This window comes from Macaca thibetana, chromosome 17 (assembly GCF_024542745.1).
Source record: "Macaca thibetana thibetana isolate TM-01 chromosome 17, ASM2454274v1, whole genome shotgun sequence".
Taxonomy (NCBI): Eukaryota; Metazoa; Chordata; class Mammalia; order Primates; family Cercopithecidae; genus Macaca; species Macaca thibetana.
In genome coordinates this window covers 65,475,674-65,497,008 of record NC_065594.1, presented here as the reverse complement: position 1 = coordinate 65,497,008, position 21,335 = coordinate 65,475,674, and the positions used below count along the sequence as shown (strand labels likewise).

At 33.1% G+C, this 21,335-nt stretch overlaps 1 long non-coding RNA gene across 1 annotated transcript; it reads right to left on the bottom strand.

The window, feature by feature from the left end:
* Positions 1-369: 369 nt before the first annotated feature.
* Positions 370-11,950, bottom strand: LOC126940884 (uncharacterized). Its single transcript, XR_007720957.1, has 3 exons — positions 11,821-11,950; positions 2,701-2,793; positions 370-656 (listed from the first exon to the last, which is right to left on the bottom strand). It is a non-coding gene; the product is annotated as an uncharacterized LOC126940884 (long non-coding RNA).
* Positions 11,951-21,335: the final 9,385 nt, after the last annotated feature.

The window sequence follows — 21,335 nt, the reverse complement described above, 5'->3', positions numbered from 1 at the left end:
GGAACAATGAAACAAGAGAAAGCATCGGCTCTCTTAGTGTTCCAGTTTCCCCCCATTGGAACAGCAGCAGGTGGGCATTGCTAGTGGATTAGGGCAGATGTGGGGGACTTTTCACTGCACAGAAAGCCTCAGACAGAAAGCCCCTGCTCTTTTATTGACTTGAAGGTGGTGTCAAGGGAAAAGGGAGAGGAAAGGGGTAGGTGTGAATAAGTACTGAGTACTGAGTCAAATAGAGGAAAAGCATTTCCAAGGTCCCCGGTAAGGAGTAGTCTTGACAGAAACACTTTAGAGAATACCTTAGTTCATTTGGGCTGCCATAACAAAATGCCATAGACTGGGTAGATAATAAACAACAGAAATTTATTACCACAGTTCTGGAGACTGGAAAGTCCAAGATCAAGGCACCAAAAGATGCAGTGTCTGTTGAGGGCTCACTTTCTGTTTCATACCTGACATCTTTTCACCAGGTCCTCACACAGCAGAAAGGATGAGAGAGCTCTCCAGTCTCTCCTTCATAAGGTCACTAATTCCATTCATGAGCGCTCCACCCTCATGACCCAATGGTACATAAATGTTATATCCATAACATAGGCTGACAATTGATTCTACACTTTGACCTTAATCATTTTTCTGTGGCCTTCATCATAATTTAATGCCTGTGGGAAAAATGTAAAGTTAAATAATGTTATTAATGTGATTAATAATGTATAATTGTGAGTATATGTGTATACACACACCCCAGTTTTTACTCTCTACTTAAATGACATGTCTTACTAACAGTAGCATGGGCTAGATTTAAAAAAAAAATAGATGTCTTTTGACAATTTGGAGTTTAGCCAACTTTCAGTAAGGGAGCCTTCCTAGGGGAGCCTTCCAAGCCTTGCTTCTGTTGTCATAGAATGGGGTTATGGTTCCATTCCTTTATTTTGAACCACACATTGCTGTTTTTTAAAAAGCAGAAAGTAACCCCAATCAATGTAAGTTTTCAACCCCAATGGGAGTCATTGAATAAAGTGAGTAAAGGAGGCAAAGAGATTTGACACAGTTTAATTATTCCTGTGGCATGGCTTCATAATTGTATTGGATGTTATAGTAAACAAAACTCATAAAGATCACTTTATCAACTATCATGGTAAGTATTATTCACCAAAATATAATAAGTAGTTCTAGTTATGCAAATAGGTACTTGTAGCATGAAAGAAAGTTCCCAGTGATAGCATCACTCATGGATTTTAAACAGGTGTTTTATTTCAAACAATTTAGATGAAAATGAAAGTGATATGCCCTAGAAAAATTGTTAAAAATTCAAAAAGTGACCCCATTCATGACAAAGATGCTGAAACTGAATATATATATACATATATATCTAAATCGAATAACTTTTTTTCATAAAATGTAACTTAAAAAGTTTTATTTCTAAAAACAAAATATAGTGCCATATGTAGCACATCATTTTAAGTGTGTATTCTTAAATTTAAAAATTAAGGGCAAGTCACAATTCAACTATACATATTATATAAATGTTATATATTAAAAGTGATAAAAAAGGGAGATTTTTTTTTATTCAGAGTTGTCTCATATATTTCATGGTGATTGAAAAAAGAAAAAAAAAAAACTTCAGCCAAATTAAATTTAAAAGAGTTTCATTGAGTAATGAACAATTCATAAATGTGGCAGCCTCCCAAACCAGAGTATGCTCAGAGACGCTAGCACAGCCACATGGTAAAAGAAGATTTATGAACAGAAAAAGGAAAATGATGTACAGAAAACAGAAGTGAGGTACAGAAACAGCCAGATTGCTTACAGGTCGGTATTTGCCTCATTTTAACATGGTTCGAACAGTTGGTTATATTTGATCGACCAAAACTCAAGGCTTAGTACAAATGTGGACTACAGTCTTTTTACACATCTACTTGTTATATTTCAGGATGTACAGATAAACCTTTAGTCCAAACTTCAAATATGAGAGGAGAGAGCTTTAGGCTAAACTTGATTTAGCAATGTTATATATCGTGTTATCATTTCTGTATAGAACTTTATACTTTGAGCCTGATTTGAAACTGCTAAGTGAAATGAGAAAGACCCCACTATGTTAAAGAAAACCTTAAAGTTCCATTTTATCAAAATAGATGCAATACACTTATCAATTTTATTCTTAGAAGAAAATGTTCTATCACAAAAGCAATGCCTATTTAGAACATGTTTTGAATTTGTTAAGAAAAGGCACCTTAGTTTGTACAAAGTGATACTAACTCATTTATTCATGTCCTTGTGTCTTTGGCACAAGAGATAAAAGCTTGTTAGTGTTATTTATACAAGTTTCGAAATGAAGAAGAAAAAGGAATCCCTGTTGCTATATTTTTTTCTGCTTTCCTACTTTTGGCTGAGCCTCCTGTAAATAAATTACCTCATGTAATGCCTTGTGCAAACAGATTTAAATTTGATATTACAGGTAAGAACTTTCATAGGACATTTTCTTTTTAATCCCTTCCTGTATCTTCTTGTATGATTTTTCTTGTCACAGGATCTTCACCGATATCTGTGGTCTGGCCAGGAGGTCCAGCAGAACTACTAGCTTCTTTGAAGGCTGATGTTATTGAAGCTGCTTTTCCAATTGCCAGCAAATGATATAAATTGTAGGAGACGGAAAAGGTCACCTCTGGAACAGTCCTACTTAAATTAGCTCAAATCATCACTAACCTGCAGCTACAGAGAGAATCTGAAGCCCAGGCTGCAGGAGTGGTCATGCCAGCTGACAGTGGGCTGGTGCCTCAACCCCACATTAGTTTTCATCTGGAAAACAAAATCAAAGCACAATTGTGGCTAAAACTCACTTAGATCTACTTTTGAAATGTAAAGGTTTTTCTTTCCTAATGTCTTGTTTCTTTAAAAGATATAACTGTCTGGTTGTTGATCACTTCCATATGTCTATATTTCACATAAAATATATTTGGTTACATTAAATCTCTTATTTTAAAATAGGAATTAAGTTTATTATATATAATATGGGTACATATATATTCATAAATGTAGAATGTAGTAGAAACATAAAGAGTATCATTCCATTGTAGTTTCCTTGAATGTAATTTGTCAAAATGCAAGTCTAAATGCAATGACTTTCTGTTTAATTTATAATACCTAGGACCATACAGAATCACTTAGCGTTTGTTTCTGAGTCAAGCTGCTTGACTATAAAGGTCAACTCTCCTTGGGCAAATTGCTTAACCTCTCAGTACCCACATTGACACAAATATAAAAAGAGCATAATAATACTTAGCTCAGAGCTACCTAACAGCCAGTACAGCCAACTGCCCTTGCTACTCTATTTGATGGGGTCCTGTAAGCTTCCTGCTAGGCAGGATATCAACTCTTTAATTGCTAGAACACGCTGAGGTACAGGAAAATGCATGGAAGGAGCTGGTATGACCAGGGTAGAAGTGGAGTGTATAGTGGAACAAAAGTATTTCAAAAGTTTATTACCAGGTGTGAGCCGGATGGAGCATATTTGCAAACTATTGGCCTTGTTTGTGAGCATGGATTAAGTTAGTATGAAGTTAATATGCATTAAACTTTAGATAGCACCAGGCATATAATTTCTCAAAAAACTCTTTTAGAACTATATCCTCAAAATGTTACAGTTTAAAGACTTAGAGGCCTGAAAGATACATTGGGAAATTAATATGGGAGGTTTTGCTGTCTCTAAGGAAGCCGCTAGTGTTCCACAGGCATTTACATTTTATTCAGTTGTTAAAAACAGATTACAAGACTAAAAATTCCTTCTAAAAAAGTGGGTTGATGGAGACATGGCCATTAAATAACGTTTCTAAAGAAGTTGCAAAAACTGAAATAAGATGTACATACACCAAACCCCAAAACAAATACTGTTGATTAAGTTTGTGATGATGTCTCTATTAGTAGTAAGTTCAGACCAAGTCAGCAATTTGGTAGTTTATGAAATGCAATGGTTGTTGTCTTTTTTCATGCTTAACAGAGAAAAGCAACAGTGCAATATAGTAGAGAAAAGTCTTCTTTGCACTGCTCATCTGATTAGATTGGGCCAACTCACGCAAATCCCCTTTTTGATTGATTCAAAGTCAACTGATGAGGGATATGAATTACATCTGCAACATCCCTTCACCTTTGCTATGAAATGTTGTTAATGTGAGAATGGTTACCCCATCATATTCACAGATTTTGTTCTCCCCTCAGGGGAAGGAATTATACACAGTGAGTAGGACACCAGAGGGCAAGATTCTTGAGTCCATGTTTGAATCCTGCCCATCAAAAGAGTGCTTAGATAATCCAGAAAGTAGTGACATATTATGAACATAATTGCTGAAAATTATTTATCATCGCTCCAAGTGGTATTATTCAATAGCTATTTAGAGAAATGTATGTTTTTATGTAGAATGATATGTTCAAGTTATTTAACCTACACGCATACATATTTCATGCAAAATGTGACTTTTAAAATATTAATTAGAACTTTTTTCTATTATCTTTGCTCTTATTCTACATAGTCATATTTTGTGGACTAAACAAGTTCATTGATAATAATTATAAAAGTAGAGGATGAGAGAAATAAAAAGTGAATTATGTGTTTCAGAGAAACAGAGGATACTTGTCAACATTTATTATACTTACAAGAAAACTCTCTGTCTTTATAACAAACATTTTCAAAATCCTTTCAGAACATCTATCTGAACAATAAGATTTAGGCCCTTTTCAACAGCAAAATAATCAAAGAGAGCAAAAACAAATGCTTTTGGAAAACATAAGAAGAAAACATCTTTCTTTTTTTGCATTTGTTTGATGGAAAGTTTATTTCCGGCCTAAGGCAATGTTTAATTTAGCCTTAATATATTGATGTGAAAAATCTCACATGTAATGTTGAAGCTTAAATTATTATGGATTAAAACTATATGTTTTTAAAAAATGAACATTTAGTAAAATAGTTAAATGCCGTGTCATGTTTTCAAAAACTAAAGCTGAATTTCCAACAGTATTTCTATTTCCAAAGCTCAGCATTACTATATTCAAAATACATTTTATTAATTGATACTTGATCCACATTTTACTTCACTTTTTTGCAGTCATGGGACAACAGCATAAGGCACAGTAGAAGCACTGTTCTTTGAAAATTGCACTGGTATGTTATTTGTATTGGCTGATATTTCTGTCAGCCAATTGGAGCATTTGTGATTGCTGCTCTTATTGAAATTTTGCTCTGAATTTTTCCTTTTCAGAGACAAGAAACCTCAAGGTTTCCTCTAGAGCAGAAACAATAACAATAGTCCTATCTTCTTAGGAAAATATATGTAAAATTGCCTAGTTACCTAGCCTACCATATGCATAAACCTTGTGTTAGTGAAATTGTGTTGATCAGATAGCATTAAGAGTTGGGCTGCTTTTGGATAAATATTGGTAAAACATATAAGGCTTTAAATAATTATTGTCTACTACTTCATATTATATAGGAATATTAATAGTACTAACATAGGCAACATTTTAAATTAAAAATTTATAAAATGTTCAAATTTTCTAGAGTTGATTAGTCTAGGTTTTTTAACTCAAACCACAGAAATGTATTTAGTCCCTATTGTATGTACCATCACGGCGGCAAATTGGAAAGAATATTTTCTACTCTACTGTCAGAGAGGATAGGTTTCAATTCAGGCTCTCTCATTAATTAGGTGAACCTAGGTCAATACATGTTTTCAACTCTAAGAGTTTCAGATGTCTTATGTGATAAAATAAAATTCTGATATTTAACTAACAGACAAATTAGCCAGGTTAATCAGGTTATTTTTTTTTTTTTTACCATAAATGTGGTAACTACCTGGAACGTTTTTCCTTTCTTACCTCATCTCATTTTTCTGACTAACTCCAATTAGTCATAATTCAGCTGTCAGTTTACATATCAACTCTTGTGGAAAACTTCCACTGCATTACCTTCACCTCATCCCTCCTTAGACAGATTAGCTGCCCCTGCTCTTTGCCCTTTGATTAGTTTTTCCTATAATCATAGCCCTACCATTGCCTTTCTCTTCCTGTTCTATTTCTAGCTCCTAGAAGGTTGTCAGGCAATGAAAACATCACTTATATAAATTACACTTATACATTGTATTTAGTCCTAATAGTACAACCCAGTTCATTGGTAATCTTAGTGAGTTTAAGTGATTTTTCTGGATTGTTTATTTGAATGTTAATCCCAGCCTTTGTACATTTGTGTAATGTTAAATATACTTGATAAAAAGGCAGGTACACAATAATTATTTTTGAAAAATTCATTAACAGTAAATAGCAACAATAGAGTACTTACAGAGTGCCCAGCATATAATTATTTACAAATATTAATGTCGTCAAACATTCCCCTACTTCTCACATATATGAAGCCTTAAATTGTTTTTGTAATTGACTTAGTACTTGAGTCATTGATACCTTGGATTTATAAACACCACATGTACAAAAAGGACTGACTAAAAATAAAATGCTCTGTTTAACTAGTAATGTAAATAAATCACTGACCCACCTTTAGATAGCATAGATCTTGACATAGATCTATGTGACACAGAAATTGGAGAAGCTAAACTAGGGCTTTAACTTGCAAGATGTTTACAGATAAACATTCACACACACAAATTTTAGGAAGGAGATCTAAATTGCACAAAAGCATAGAAAAATTGTAATAAAATTAAAATAGATACATAAATATAAAAAACACATATAGGTGAAAATTTAAAAATACAATAATAGAAATTATACCAACTGATTTTATGTTTGAGAATACTATAAAATGGTTTTAAATGGATCCTTAGTGAAATTACATAAACACACCATTTCTAAAGAAATAGTCAATAAATATTATATGATTGTGATTACTTGCATATCCCCTTTTGTGAAAAATAAAGCTATCTGATTTCAAAATTGAATTGCTAACATGCCTATAATTTTGTATGTGTTCATATTAGAAATTAACACAAGAAAATTAATAACAACACATTCACAGATTCATTAAGGTACCTTTCAGAATGAGGTTATTTGTACTTACTTTCAAGTTTTTTGTTTCATATGTAGTGTAAGCTCTGCATGTGGGAAACATTTTTAAGTGTAACTCATGGGAACAATCTTATTCTAGGATCCTCTATGGAAAACTATTGTTAATATACATAACATGAGAACGGCCTAGTTTCCAGGAGTTTCTCAAAACTCCAGATAAATATACATTGGATCTTAGCCTAAAATCCTTGGCAACTTTTATTGCCCACAGCTTAACAGATACAGTTGCTCGGATGAATGAAATACTTTTAATAGTAATTATCATGAAAGGAACAAATAGTTCCATAAAGAGTTGGACACAATTTCTATTCTATTATAGAACAGAGTTTTAACTGAACCAAAAAATAAACAAACATCTTCAAAGGTTTATTATGTTGGTGCTAAACTCTAAAATGGTTCCTCATTTCAAATAATTGCTCTATTTTTGTCTTAGCTTGATTTTTCACATTCTGCATGAGAAAACATTTCTTGGTTTGGCAATCTGTTACCTGAATTTAAACATTATTTTTTCCACTTATCTTGATTAAAAAAAGGAGAATAATGTTGAGGAAGAAAAACAAATCTTAATACTCTTTATAGATAACATGGCAAATGTATTCTAAAATAATGGCAACTTTGAAGAAGGTATGATTTCTATAAGACAGAATGCTATAGTAGAATAATGACATCTTCTCCAAAATTCATGTTGAAACCTAATTCCCAGTGCAACAATATTAAGTGATAAGGCCAATAAGAGGTGATTACGTCTTGATGGCTATGCCCTCATGAATAGGATTAGTACTTTAATAAAAGGGCTGGAGGTAAAAGAAAGTACTATCTTGTTCTTCTACCTTCTGCCATACAAAGACACAGCAACAAGGCACCATATTGGAAGTTGACAGTAGCCCTCATCAATGTCTGTACCTTGATCTTTGACTTCCTAGCCTCCACAACTGTAAGAAATAACTTTTTCTTATTTAGAAATTACACAGTATGTGATATTTTCTTATAGCAGGAAAAATAAACTAAAAAACATACAGTCATGCATTGCTTAAAGATGAGAGTACATGCACTGTTAGATTATTCCATCATTGTGCAAGCATCGTAGAGTGTATTTACACCAACTGAAATGGGATAGCCTACTACACACCTAGATTTGTGTGGTATAATTTATCGCTTGTTATATTTAGATGATATAGCCCACTATACACCTAGATTGTGTGGTATAACCTATTGCTTATAGGCTACAAACTTGTACAGCATGTTATTGTACTGAATACAGTAAACAACTATAACACAAATAACTAGGTGATAGGAATTTTTCAGTTCCATCATCATCTTATGAGTATTTGCAGTCTGTATTTTACATAAATGTCATTTTGCTATGTAGGACTGTATTTAAATTTCTAGTCCAGTTATAAGACATAAATTAGGACATAAAAGAGGTTTGAATCCTAACTAATATGAAAACTGCAAAGTAAATTCACTTACAGTTTCTAATAAAGTGTGTGATTATGATACTCTCTTTACATAAAATGCATCTTATGTAACTTATGTCCTCTATCTTTTTATAATCTTGTACTTTTTAATGATAAAATTTTTGTAAACTATTTTAATGTATCTTTGTTTCTCAATTCTGGGAGGAAGTCAGTGCACCACCAATTAGCTCACTGTAAAAATTTCAGTTCATAGAAAATTGCAGGCAATGATCAAGAAAGTGGTCTGTTCCTCCAATTGTTTTGCTTGATCTCAAAGTCATTAACTGGGTCAAAGGTCTAAATGTAATTGGTTGTAATTTAGTGAATAGAATTATATATTTCTTTGCATCAAAGATTATTATATTGATGTCAAAGATCACTAAACTCTATCCAGAATTAGTTTAATGTGAATCTAAAGAGGGATGTAGTCAAAGAGCTTAGGCTAGAGAAGAATATTCTGAAATAGGTCAAACCTCTGAAATTCCTTAGCTTTAAAGGAACAAGCTGTGCACAGCAAAGGAAAAAAAAAAAAGAATTTTAAGTACTTTTTTTTTTTTAACACTTAGAAGAGTAGTGAAGGTTTATGTGAAGGTAAAGTATTGGCAGATGGTCTCATTACATAAAATGGTTACTAAGGAGTGTCATCACTGATAAAATGCAGTATGCTACCCACATTTAAAGTAGTGAATTACAGAAACACAAATCTGCATTATTGCTGTTCTGGTGGTTGTGATGGTTTTACTATAAATTCTGCCACTTCTGTGAAATCATATCTTATGTATGAATATTACACAATAGAAAGTTCTAAAGCAAACTCCTATCCATTATAGGAAAGAAATATTAAAGCTTTATTCTTGGTTGGTGTACAATATTTCATACATAGAGACAGAATATATGTAGCATAAATGAAGAGTTTTTGGCACCTCCTCCAAATATGATGAAGAGTGGCAGCTCAACTTTAGAATTCAGGCCAAGACACTCCCTCTTGTGCTTAAGGAACCAATTGCACATGGAGAAGCCTTCCCATCTCCAGTGGTGTGGGACTGAGTTTTGTAGATATGTTCTAGGAAAAAGTTTTTTATGCTTAAATGACCTCCTTTGATGATTCAAGAACAAATTAAACTTCAACAAGCCATCTTTTGATTCCATTTATTTGGACAAATTGAAAATCCAGGGGTACAGCTGTTAAAAATTTGCTGAGATAATATTTAGAATGATATCAGTTGAATTCCTCCTACAAGAGTGTAAGCAAGGATATTTCAGAGGCAGGAAGAAAAAATTTTTAATCCTCCCTAGTGTAAGTTTGCTATCCATATGCCTAGATGCAGCCTGACACTTGGGCTCTAATTTATAAACTGGATGGCAGTTTGTGGGCCAACATTATTGTTTGGTCCAGGGAGGCATATGGAGTCAAGTGGCATTGGCCTAGCCAGGTAAGGTGAATATCAGTGTCTCATTAAACATTACTTAGAGTTATGTGAAAGAAATAAGGACTTGGTCAAATAAAAGGGACACATTGTAAATAGTGTTTTTTAAAAAAATGATGAAATCAAAGTTGTAGGGTGTGTTTGTGTGTGTGTACATAAGTGCATGTTCAAGCCTCTTTGTAATGTTAGATATAGATCTAAATCTTTGAAACGCTGGTGTAGAGAAGTCTAAAGAATAAAATTCTGTAATTTCTTTTCCTCATTAATATTCCATTGATGCTCTCTTAAAGTCATACATGTATCTCTTGAGGCAAGTTATCCAATCTTGATGTGATGCGGTTTCTTCAATTACAAAATGAGTTAGTACCCATAGAGTTGTTATTTGGATTAAATGTGTTAATATTTCCGAAGTGGCTGGCTCATAATAGGCATTATATTATCTTTTCTTAAAAATATAAAATAAAATTTAAAAAACTATAATAAAGAAAATCAGAAAGCGTTCCTCAGAAGATTTAGGAAAACTTGCTCATTTTTCTAGATAGTAATTGTTCTGAATTATGCCAGATTTAAATTTCAGGTATGCTTTCCTTAACATATCTGTAATAAGGTCAGATACAAATGAGTTAATCTATTCTAGTTTAAGAAATCTTCACAATATGGAAGGTAAAAAGGATAAATATTTATAGCTGTGATCAGAAAATGACTGATTTCTACACTAGAGAAATAGATGATTATAATGCAAAATTTAGATTCAACATATAAAATGGAATAATTTGACCTTTGGAAATAATTTATTCTGCCAATGATATTAATAATAAAATTTCATTCTATACTGCTTTACTTTTATACAAAAAATGTATCAACCATTCTTAAACATGGTTGTTTATTCTCCTATGGGAATGTAATATTATGAGTCCTTGCCAGAATTTGAGGTAATTGAATCATATTTAAAGTTTGAAGGCTAAGAACTAAAGGAAATATAACTTAAAACTCAATTGAGACGAATAATAAAAAAGTCATTGAAATTCATGTGAACCTAAAACCAGTGAATTTCACACCGCCCAAATTAGGTTATCTCTCAGGAAACTAATGATTGTTTGTGGCATTTTAAAAACCGAATGTTGGAATGAAAAATCCTATAATAAAAATATGTTTATATTTAGCCATGTAAAAAGCTTTTAAATATTTTTCTAGTTATTTCTGAACAGAAACAGAATTAAGACACATCTGCGAAACAGTATATGGAACTACCTAGAATTCAAATGATACATTGACTGTGTTTAATCACAATGATGATTGAGGCAGAAATGTTATTGTTTTCCATTTAAAATTAATTATGCAACATTTGTAATATGTACAGTCATTTTTCAAATGTATATGTCTAAGGGATACAATACAAAAGAACTAAATAAACAAAATCCCCAACATGTAAAAAAACCTCTTTCTTTCGAAGGGTAAAATGGCATTACACATCACAGTTATTTATTGGCTGAAGTGGTTTCCCTTGCCCTGAACTACTTTTGCCTATCTCATGTGAACATCCGGGTGACAATGACATTTAAGTGAGAGTCCATGTGCATTCATTACTGTGTATGGAGAGAAAGGTTACATTTGGTAAAACTAACCTCTTTGCAGTCTCAGTAACAGAAGAACAATTTACACATCAAAGAGTGAGCTACCCAGATAGACCTAGAGCTTTTCAATAGACCTTTGAAAAAGAAGAAGAAAGAAGAAGTGATCTAATCCTCTAAAGCAACGTGAACTCTAGACTGATCTTAACTCTAAACGGTCTCTCTAAAGGATAAAATAACTTTATCATTATCATTTTTTAAAATATGGAGATTCGGGATTATGTATAATGATTTGCTCTCACATACCTGAAAACAAAATGGTGTTTCCTATTTGGCAGTAGCAAACGTTCACATTGAAAAGATGACTTGACATTCATGGTTAAAAATTCCCACTTCCTCTGTGACAGCTGGATATCTGAGATCTCGTGGTCATGCTACAATGATGGAAAAATGAACAAAACAAACCGAGGTCAGAATGACTTCCCTGGTGAAGTACAGGATATAAGCCATTTTCTGTTTGAACTAGCTCTTTGCCCTCTATCTATGAATTCCAGTTCATCAATGGAATATTATGAATCAGTATTTGTGTCTGTAAATTTTGTTTTTTGCTTTTTTCTTCTTGAGTAACCTCACACAAAGAAAGGGGTTTACAAATAAAAGGTAGCTTTTCCTTCATTGAGATGCTCTAAGTGAAAGTAATTGAGAAAAAATAAATTGGAAAAAAATACTTTACATGAAGCTGTGCGTTCAAGTGCCAAATCAAAAGTTATGTAACCTTGCTATTTCATTTTCTTCCTCTGCAAAATGAAGTTAATACTATCTTCCTTACTTGCCTCATAGCATCTGGGTAAGGTAAAAAGAGATGATACATAGGTGAAAGCATTTGACAGAGTATAAATCTATACACATTTCTCATGATCACCATGCCTTTGTCCGTTTTCTGTTTTTCTCTCTCTGATAATCATTGTTCTGTCAGATATATTACATAAACTCCTGAAGTGAATGTATAAAAAGTGAACTGTATTTAAAACAACTGTAAGAACATAGGATTAAACAGAATTTCACTGACATCAAAACATGGACTCTTTTTATTTAAAACACTTTTTCATTTAAAGGCCATCTAAAGTCTAAAACAATAACCTCATTATAGAGAAATTCTCAGGATGTATTGAGAACTTAGTGGCAGGTACCATGTTTAAAGAAAATACAATTGTAATCCAAAAGTCTGGTATTGATTATTTTACTAGTTTACTTGGATTCCTGTGACATTAAGAGAAATTTGGAAATTGAATGAAGATAGACTTTTAAAAATATTTTAATTGTTCTGGTTTTGATTTCAAAGGAAATTCTATAAAGTATTCTTTAGAGAGAACTAAGTTATTGCATAGCATGTGGTTTTAGGGATGTGTTTTAATGACTGTGTGTTTATGTGTATGTGTGTGTTTAAAAGTGACAACCTGTTTTGAATTATTGGCCTGTGTAGATATGACTAGGATAAAAATGGTAAGACAAAACAGGCCCTTTACACTATACGAATCTAAAAATTCCTTAATTTGAGGCCTCCATTTTTTTCCCCTAGAATAGTTTGTTGAGATTTTATGACTCTTCTCAAAATAAACTTCACACGGAAAGTACTAGTGAATTAACTGTAGAGTTGAAGAAGTGATAAATGTGAACAGAATTTCCCAAGTAGGGTTGGCAGATTTAAAAATAATAAATAAGCAAACAAATAAATAAATAATATAATTCAGGCTATATACTAAATTCAAATTTCAGGTAAGAAACAAATATTTTTGCCCCATGTAATATTTGCGACATACATATACCAAAAACAAACTTATTTTTTCCCTGAGCTTTAATTGTCAATGAGTGTATCAATTTTTTATGCTGTGTAATAAATTACCACATCTTTAGGATCTTAAATCAATATCCATGTTTTATTCGATCATTTCCTGTAAGTCCAACACCAGGGCATTTCTGATCAACATCTGAGTTCTCTGCTCAGAGTCTGCAATGGTTGAAATCAAGGTATCAGCTGGGCTGTGTTCTTATCTGGAAGCCAGACTAGAGAAGGATCCAATTCTCCAGCCTGGTGAGTGAATTTATTTTGGTTGTATAGTTCACAGTAGCCGCCTTCTTGGAGGCCAGCTGTGGAAAGAAAGAGTTTCTGCTGCTTTGAGTCTCTGACTTCAGAGAAGACCTAGTTTTTTGTTTGTTTGCTTGTTTTAAAGGCAGAGTATAGTTTGGTTAGTCATACCCAGAATAGTTTCCCTTTGTATTAACTGAATGGCAATCAATTAGGGACCTTAATTACATCAACAAAATCTCTCATTTTTACCATATAAGAAAGCATAATCACTATGATATCTCATCACCTTTACCATATTCTCTTGAGTAGAAGCATGTCACAGGTCAAGAGGATGGGCTTACACAAGGATGTGTCTCATTTTGGTCATCTTAAAGTCTTCAATCACATTTATTTAGCAAGTCTATCCCAGAAAGTATGTGTGTTTTAATTAAGTATGTGTGTTTTAATTATGGATATCTCCATAATTGGAGATATCAAATCTATACAAATTAGTTTTTAAGTGATATGTATATAGAATAACACAAGAGTCAAGAATTTTAGAGAATGAATGTTATATAGTTTCTACCAGCTGTTTCTATGTTCGTGTTGTTTTCAAGATTTATCAAATTATCTCCAAATTTGACACAAACTGGAAAAAAATAGCATCACATTAATTTGAGAGTGATACAGTGTTAGAATTACAATCATCATCACTCGATTATTAATTGTATAAACATATATTGCGTTTCACTATGTTAAAGAATTAAGTTAAGTCCCAGCATTATAGAGATGGGAATATCCTACTGCTTCCCTCAAAGAATCTGAAGTCAAGAGAAAGAGAGATATATATATTCAGATAACCCAAAATTATTAAACAGAAAATAATTGATTGAAACTTTTTCACTGCAATTTTAGTTTGTCAAAAAATGTCATGAGGGAGTTCAACTAGCAAGTAAGTTTTCGACAAGTCAGGAAGTTGCATCCTATAATCATTCTTTGAAGATACGTAATGCACACATTAATATATTGTGGCGGAGTTCAACTAGCAAATAAGTTTTAGATAAATTAGGGTGTCAGGAAGTTGCATCCCATAATCATTCTTGAAGATACGTAATACACACATTAATATGGAAAGTCTTTGATGTATTGTGCTTGACTTTGCATAACTTAGTATTTCACAATAATTTCAGACTGTCAAAAAAGATTTTTATGTAACACATAGTAACATATAGAACCAGAATTCTACCAGATACCCTCTGAATATGCTGTAGTAGAAAGGTGATATCGAGAGGGAACAAGCTATTGGCATGCTAGGTTGAAAATGATGCATTACAGTAATTGTGCACCTATATTTGGATTCGCCATCTAAACCTTTGCCCAGCATCATATCTTGGAGTTTTTCTATATTCCTCCTTTTTACTTTGCCCCAGCTTTTGTTATGTAGTCAGCGCAGTCCACTCCACTTACTAAATAAGTAAATAGATCAAGTGTGTCTTATTGGCCATTGTAGCAACCCCGAAGGAGAAGCTTCTTGGAGACAGGTTGTCAGGAAAGGTCATTTTTGATAGGTTGTCAAAAATATTTTCAGTGACAGATATGTGTTGACTCTGCAACGGTATGTGGATCTCAGTGAAAGAAGAGAGGTGTCATGTCAGCATAGGTATGTAAAAGCGTTCTTTATTCTTTCATTTAACTATCAATAATTTTACAGCTGTTTTGCAAACTCTCATAGCAGTGCACCTGTACAGAAAATGAATGAATTCCATTTACATATTTAAGCAATTAAAGGTGTTAAATCTCACTAATTATGCATAATTACAATTCAGTTATTATACCAAACAAACCATACTTTACAATTTAAATGATGACTCTATAATGCATTACTATTCTGTGTGATTCAGCAAAAGATAGCATTTTTAGGTTCCCATCTTTAAAAATATTCGATGTCAATATTTTTCTATGGGCTTGGCTGAAAACATAAACTTCTTATTTGCAATGCAGCTCAGGCAGGAGAATATTTGTGCACTGTTTCTTAGTCACTGCTATGACTACTGCTTGCAGGACCTGTCATCATACAGGCTTTTGCCTCTGCCCCAAGGACTTCATGACATTTTTGCACAAATCGAGCTTTCCCTATTCAGTAGCTTGCATGCTACTATATGTATTTTTTCTTTCCCTGCTGTCACTTCTCAGCCATCAGCAATGTCTCACACTGCTTCAACTTGCCAGATAATGGGGTTTTGTGATGTTTTCTCTGCCTGACTTGTTTGTGATCACCCTATTTCAACTTATCAGTCAGTATGTGGTTTGACTTCCTGTCATTCACCCTATTTTACAGACTAGCCCCATAAAGCTAAATTGTAATGCCTGTGACTCCATTGCCACAGGGTTCACAGTGTATCACAACCGAGGAATTGTCTAAGAATTTTATTTTAAGTAGAAAGTATGAGCTGGAAGCCACAGGACAATATGCTGTCTGTTAGTGTGCCAACGATGTGCTCACTTTCCTCATTAGCCTCTCTAGCTCATCTCTGCATGCATCATTTGATTGGCATTTTGCTAAACTAATACACTTTCATGATCAATTTTAGCTGAGAATTTTCAACTTTCTATCTTCGCTGAAATCGGATCTTCTTGACATGACCCAGGATTGCTTCAAGGCAAATCATCAGCCTAAAGCATTCCTAACATTGTGCATTTTCTAATGGACATTGCTGGACCATGATGCTTGCAGAAACATGTTAAGGAATTTGGCAATAACACAGGCTGCTGAAGAAAAAGAAGTGTATAAAGGACTACAATAATTTGAAACCAGTCAAGGAAATAGCAGGTTATCCTCTCATCAGTGGTGACTATGTTTGAAATTGATTCTGTGGTAACCTGAGAAAAAACAGATGTTTGTTTTAGAAAGTAAACTAGTGCTGATTGCCCAGGTCTGATTCCACAGGCAAAACTGAGGATCTCATTATTTATTCCCAAATAATAAATAAAATGTGTTTATATGGAAATGTTAAACATCATGATATTAACTGTCTAGATCTATCTGTTCTGAGACTTGTGTAAAATTTTGTCAGACCGTTCAGAATTTTGTATTGCTTTCATCTTTTTTTCTTAATTTTATAAAAATATCTTCCTACTTTATATGATTGGCAAAATAATAAGTGCTTATCTTGAAAAGGGGGCAATAGAGAACATAAAATATAGAAAATAACTCACTCAAAATGTTATTTACACAAAGACAATTATTATTTATATTTTGCCATTTTATTCCAGATTTTCTGTATCTATATCTGTGAGTAATATAGAGAAGTAGCTCCTGCTGTCATTATTTGCAGAAAGACCATATTCTTATTTTCCTGTGAGCCTTCCCAAGTATCTTATAGAAGCTATATATATCTTTTTTTTTTCTAGAGAAAGTCTTTCACTGTCTATCAATAACTCAGAAAAGACCTATTAGCATTTCAAGACTAGATTCCTGTTGCTTTTTTAGAAGGTGCATTTCTGAAATCACAAAAACAGAAACCTAAACCCAGCGGTACTTGTGGTTAGTTCCCTCATTGTGTTTTCTGCCTTTCTTGGCATGTGCATTTTAATCTTTGTTTGAAAAATGCTTATGCCACTAAATATCCATATTTTCATTTAGAAAACTCATCTCGCTATTGTCTTGAGACCCTATAAAAAAGAAACCTTCGCACAGTCAAAGTAGTTCATGCCTGTTTCCTATTTTGAAGCAAGTTGACCTCAATATAGCAAATGGAAGTTTTAAGTTGTAATAAAAGACAAAAATGTCAACATGAGACATTCCTATCAGACAAAATAAATAATTTAATCTCTCAAACTGACCTAAAGGCATACAAATGACCAGGTTTCATATCAATTTCTGTGTGTAAAGTTAGAATGTTTGTATTCCTACCATGATGAGATCATATATTGACAGCCGCAACTACCATTGCTGCTAGGATTAGGTCAATCGAGTGGTTTCGCCTTTAGTGTGTTGAGGCTAATACAATTTGGTATGACGTGGCTTTACTGTTCTGACTTCTCCTTTTTGAATATAACAAATTTCCTTTTTCACAGTGTTTTTCTACAGCCATGGTTACCACTGCATCACTCTAAGAGATCTCTACATTAGTTTCATTCCTAAAAGGTATTCTGGAAATGCCGGAAACTCAGTATTAACTAAGTTTACAGAAGTAAATAATACAATGAACAAATAAATTTAGAAATAAACTCATATTCTGTAAAATTGCACAGATGTCTTTAACTGGAAGCTTTAATATGCTAATGTGCTTTCTGAATTTCTATGATTTCCCAAACGTATTTGCCTATAAATGCTTTATTGGAGGCATCTTGTGGATTATTTGTTCCTTGGAATGTCTTTGTAAAATCCTGTCCTAGCTAATTAACTGTAGATCCTCTGGGTCTTCTTAATCTAGGCAGTGATTATAATTTTCATTGAAAAACATAGGATCAGCTTAGGATCAGCTCCTTGTGGGTACCAAGAGTTGGTCCCAGAATTCTGATTTTATTGTTTGTTTTTCTGTTTAAAGCAGAGAGTTTCCAGTGATGGTCAGTTTTTGCTTTGACCAACATGGAGTTAAATCCAGAATTCTGGTTTTTGTTTCTCTATTTAAACAGAGTTTCTAGGGAAGGTCGGTTTCTGCTTTGGCCAATAGGATGTCTATGATCTGATACTAGGTAAGGTGGTTGCAATCTTATTCAGTGTTTGAGTTTACACGTATTTCCAACCACAGAAGCAAGTACCCTCTCAAAGGAACTATTTGTCCATGTCTTGGATAATCTCTTATTAATTTTCCCTTGCTTTTGTTATGCAATGGAAAGTTTTTGTTGAGTTCATTGTATAAACATGTTATAAACTATGATGTAGTAACAACACCACTCTTACCTACTTAACACTACAGAAGTCTGTTTTTTGTGTGTGCATATTTAGGGATGATCCCTATAATATTCCTGGGCTATATTGATTCATGTATCAAATCAGTGATTCTAAATGGCTCTCAAACATGAGGCCTCCATGTTAATAGCTAATAGGAAGAGAGAATCTGAAGAATGATATAAGGGATGCACTCTGCCTACACTAACAAAGTTCTTCAAATTACCTGCATGAAAACTAAGAATGTGTAAGTTTAGTTTAGAATCTATGCACTAGCTAAAGTGGTCCTCCGCTCTGCTCTTTTGTGATTAGCTGCTCATTCATAGTTTGATGAATCCCTTCTGATATCAGATCCTAAAAATAACTAATTTATGCTAGTAAAACTTACCAGTGTCTATCCTAATTTATTTTCTCACATTTACAGACTGCATTTTTCACTTGACTATGTTCAATTTCTATTTTGTGAAATCTACTGGATCCATCTTGCCATAGTCCTCTGCATTTGAAAAATACAGAAAGGGCTTCTTTGGGAAAGGAGGGCCAACTCTACTTTCAGTTTCCAGCAGGGAAAATAGTCATGATTAGAAGCACATATAGATAGTGTGACTGAGTATATTCTAAAGCATATACTGCTTTAGTTAACAGAGAGGCTAAGCTTACCATAAAATTAAGTGGAGAAGCAAGTTGGTCTTTGTCTCTCTTCCATACTCACGCTTGACTCTCTTCCTCTGCCCACTCGCTTTTTTAAAATATCCTCATGAGGTGAGTTAGAAGCCAGGTTTAAAGCAATATTTAAGGCATTATTGCCAGAACAGTTACCGATGCTCCAATAGAGAAAGGGTAATAATGAGTGAGTATAAATCTAAAAATAGAGAATAGTTTCTCTTTCTATCAAGGCTGATAGAGGTCAACCAACATCCGTTTTAATCCCTATTTGTTGTTGTGCAGTTTGGAACTAGTCACACATACTCTAATTTCCCTTTCGTAAAAAAAGAATTTGGATCTTATTATCTTAAAATTCTCCTTAGTTCAAAAAAAAGTAGTAACATCTCTTAACATCTTTATTTTCAGTAAATCCAGTAGAAATTTCATTTTCTATTAGGTCTTTCTAATTTAATTGTCACTTAGTAGCATCTTCTGCTTAACAATAGTCTTGATAAAATATGAGGTAATGGAACAATGCGGAATAATAATACAGGCTTCAAAGTTAGAAGTCTAGTTTAAATCCTAGGTTAACAGCTGGCTAGTGTGTATCACTTGGCATATTATTTAACTCCTAAGTGTCAATTAATAACTTCTTAAATGATGGTTTAGTGAGGCAAATGTTTGCACAATACTAGGTGTGTAATGTACACATAAGACTACGATAATGAATAATGTTGTCTTTTCTGTTTTTAAAATGATATTTGGACACTTATCCTACTAACAATTGCCAAAATGTGGGGGGCAATTTGTAGGGTAGATATTTGGACACTTTGAGGAGCCTATGATATTATGCCATTCAGGTGATGTAATTTGTGGTTGAACATACTCTTCCCTTATGGGTATGGCCCAAAGAAAAAACCAACAAGGTCATTGTGGAAATTCTAATATCAAATCCCAGGTTACTGCACCTATGGGAAAAGCCACTTATTCTATGGCTCTCATGCTAACAATAGCAAACTCATTTTAATCAGTGATATGGTTTGGCTGTGTCCCCACCCAAAGCTCCCTTTGAATTGTAGCTCCCATAATTCCCATGTGTTGCGGGAGGGTCCCTGTGGGAGATAATTGAATCATGGAGGTGGTTTCACCCATACCCTTCTCATGGTAGTGAATAAGTCTCACGAGATCTGATGGTTTTATAAGAAGAAGCTCCTTTCACTTGGTTCTCGTTCTCTCTCTTGCCTGCTGCCATATAAGACTTGCCTTCTGCCTTCCGCCATGATTGTGAGGCTTCCCCAGTGACATGGAATTGACTCCATTAAACCTCCTTTTCTTTGTAATTTATCCCATCTTGGGTATGTTTATCAGCAGTGTGAAATCGGACTGATAAAATCAGACATTTATTTTTGGAGAAAATATATATACCCATGGCATGTACAATATAAATTCTTGCTAACAGTTTTTAAAATTAGCTTCTTTCCTTGATGAAGAGACTTAAAACTCAGGAAAAACAAATTCCAATTATTATGCTAGGATGCTCATTATCTAGCAGAAATAATTAAATTCAACTTTCAATTATTGCTAAGTATTTTCCTCTTAATATTGGACAACAGAAAATAATTATTTAGATTGTGAAGCTTGTGATAACGTCTGTCAACTTCCCAGAGCCAACAACAATATGTTATAAGCAAACTAAACATCCACAAAACCAAACTAATCATAGATATTTTTACTTTAATTCACAATTGAATCTTTCAGAGATTCTAATAGCTATTTGGTTGAAAAGAAAAAAAACATAAAGATATGTATGAAATACTGAGTAAAACAAATTTGAGCAGTTTTCTTAATTGTAAGGTTTTCTCAACATTTTAATATGCTGGTTCAACCTTTTAAGAGAATATATATATTTATAATAAATACACGTTTATAAGAGGAAATATATAGTATATATAATATAAAATAAACACATACTAAAAGGATATGAAATGCATTGATAATAAATATAGATTAAATAGATAAACAAATTCATATTATGTTTTCAGATAACAGAGTCTTGTATAAAAATATATACTTTATTATTTCTGGGAAATTAATAATTTTAAAAATGTTCTTTGCTGTCCATGATCCCAAATACACCCTAAAAAAAATCTGAATGCTGTCAATTTTAATTATCAGTGCTACATTTAAATAACTATAGTAAAAGATTACATTTTT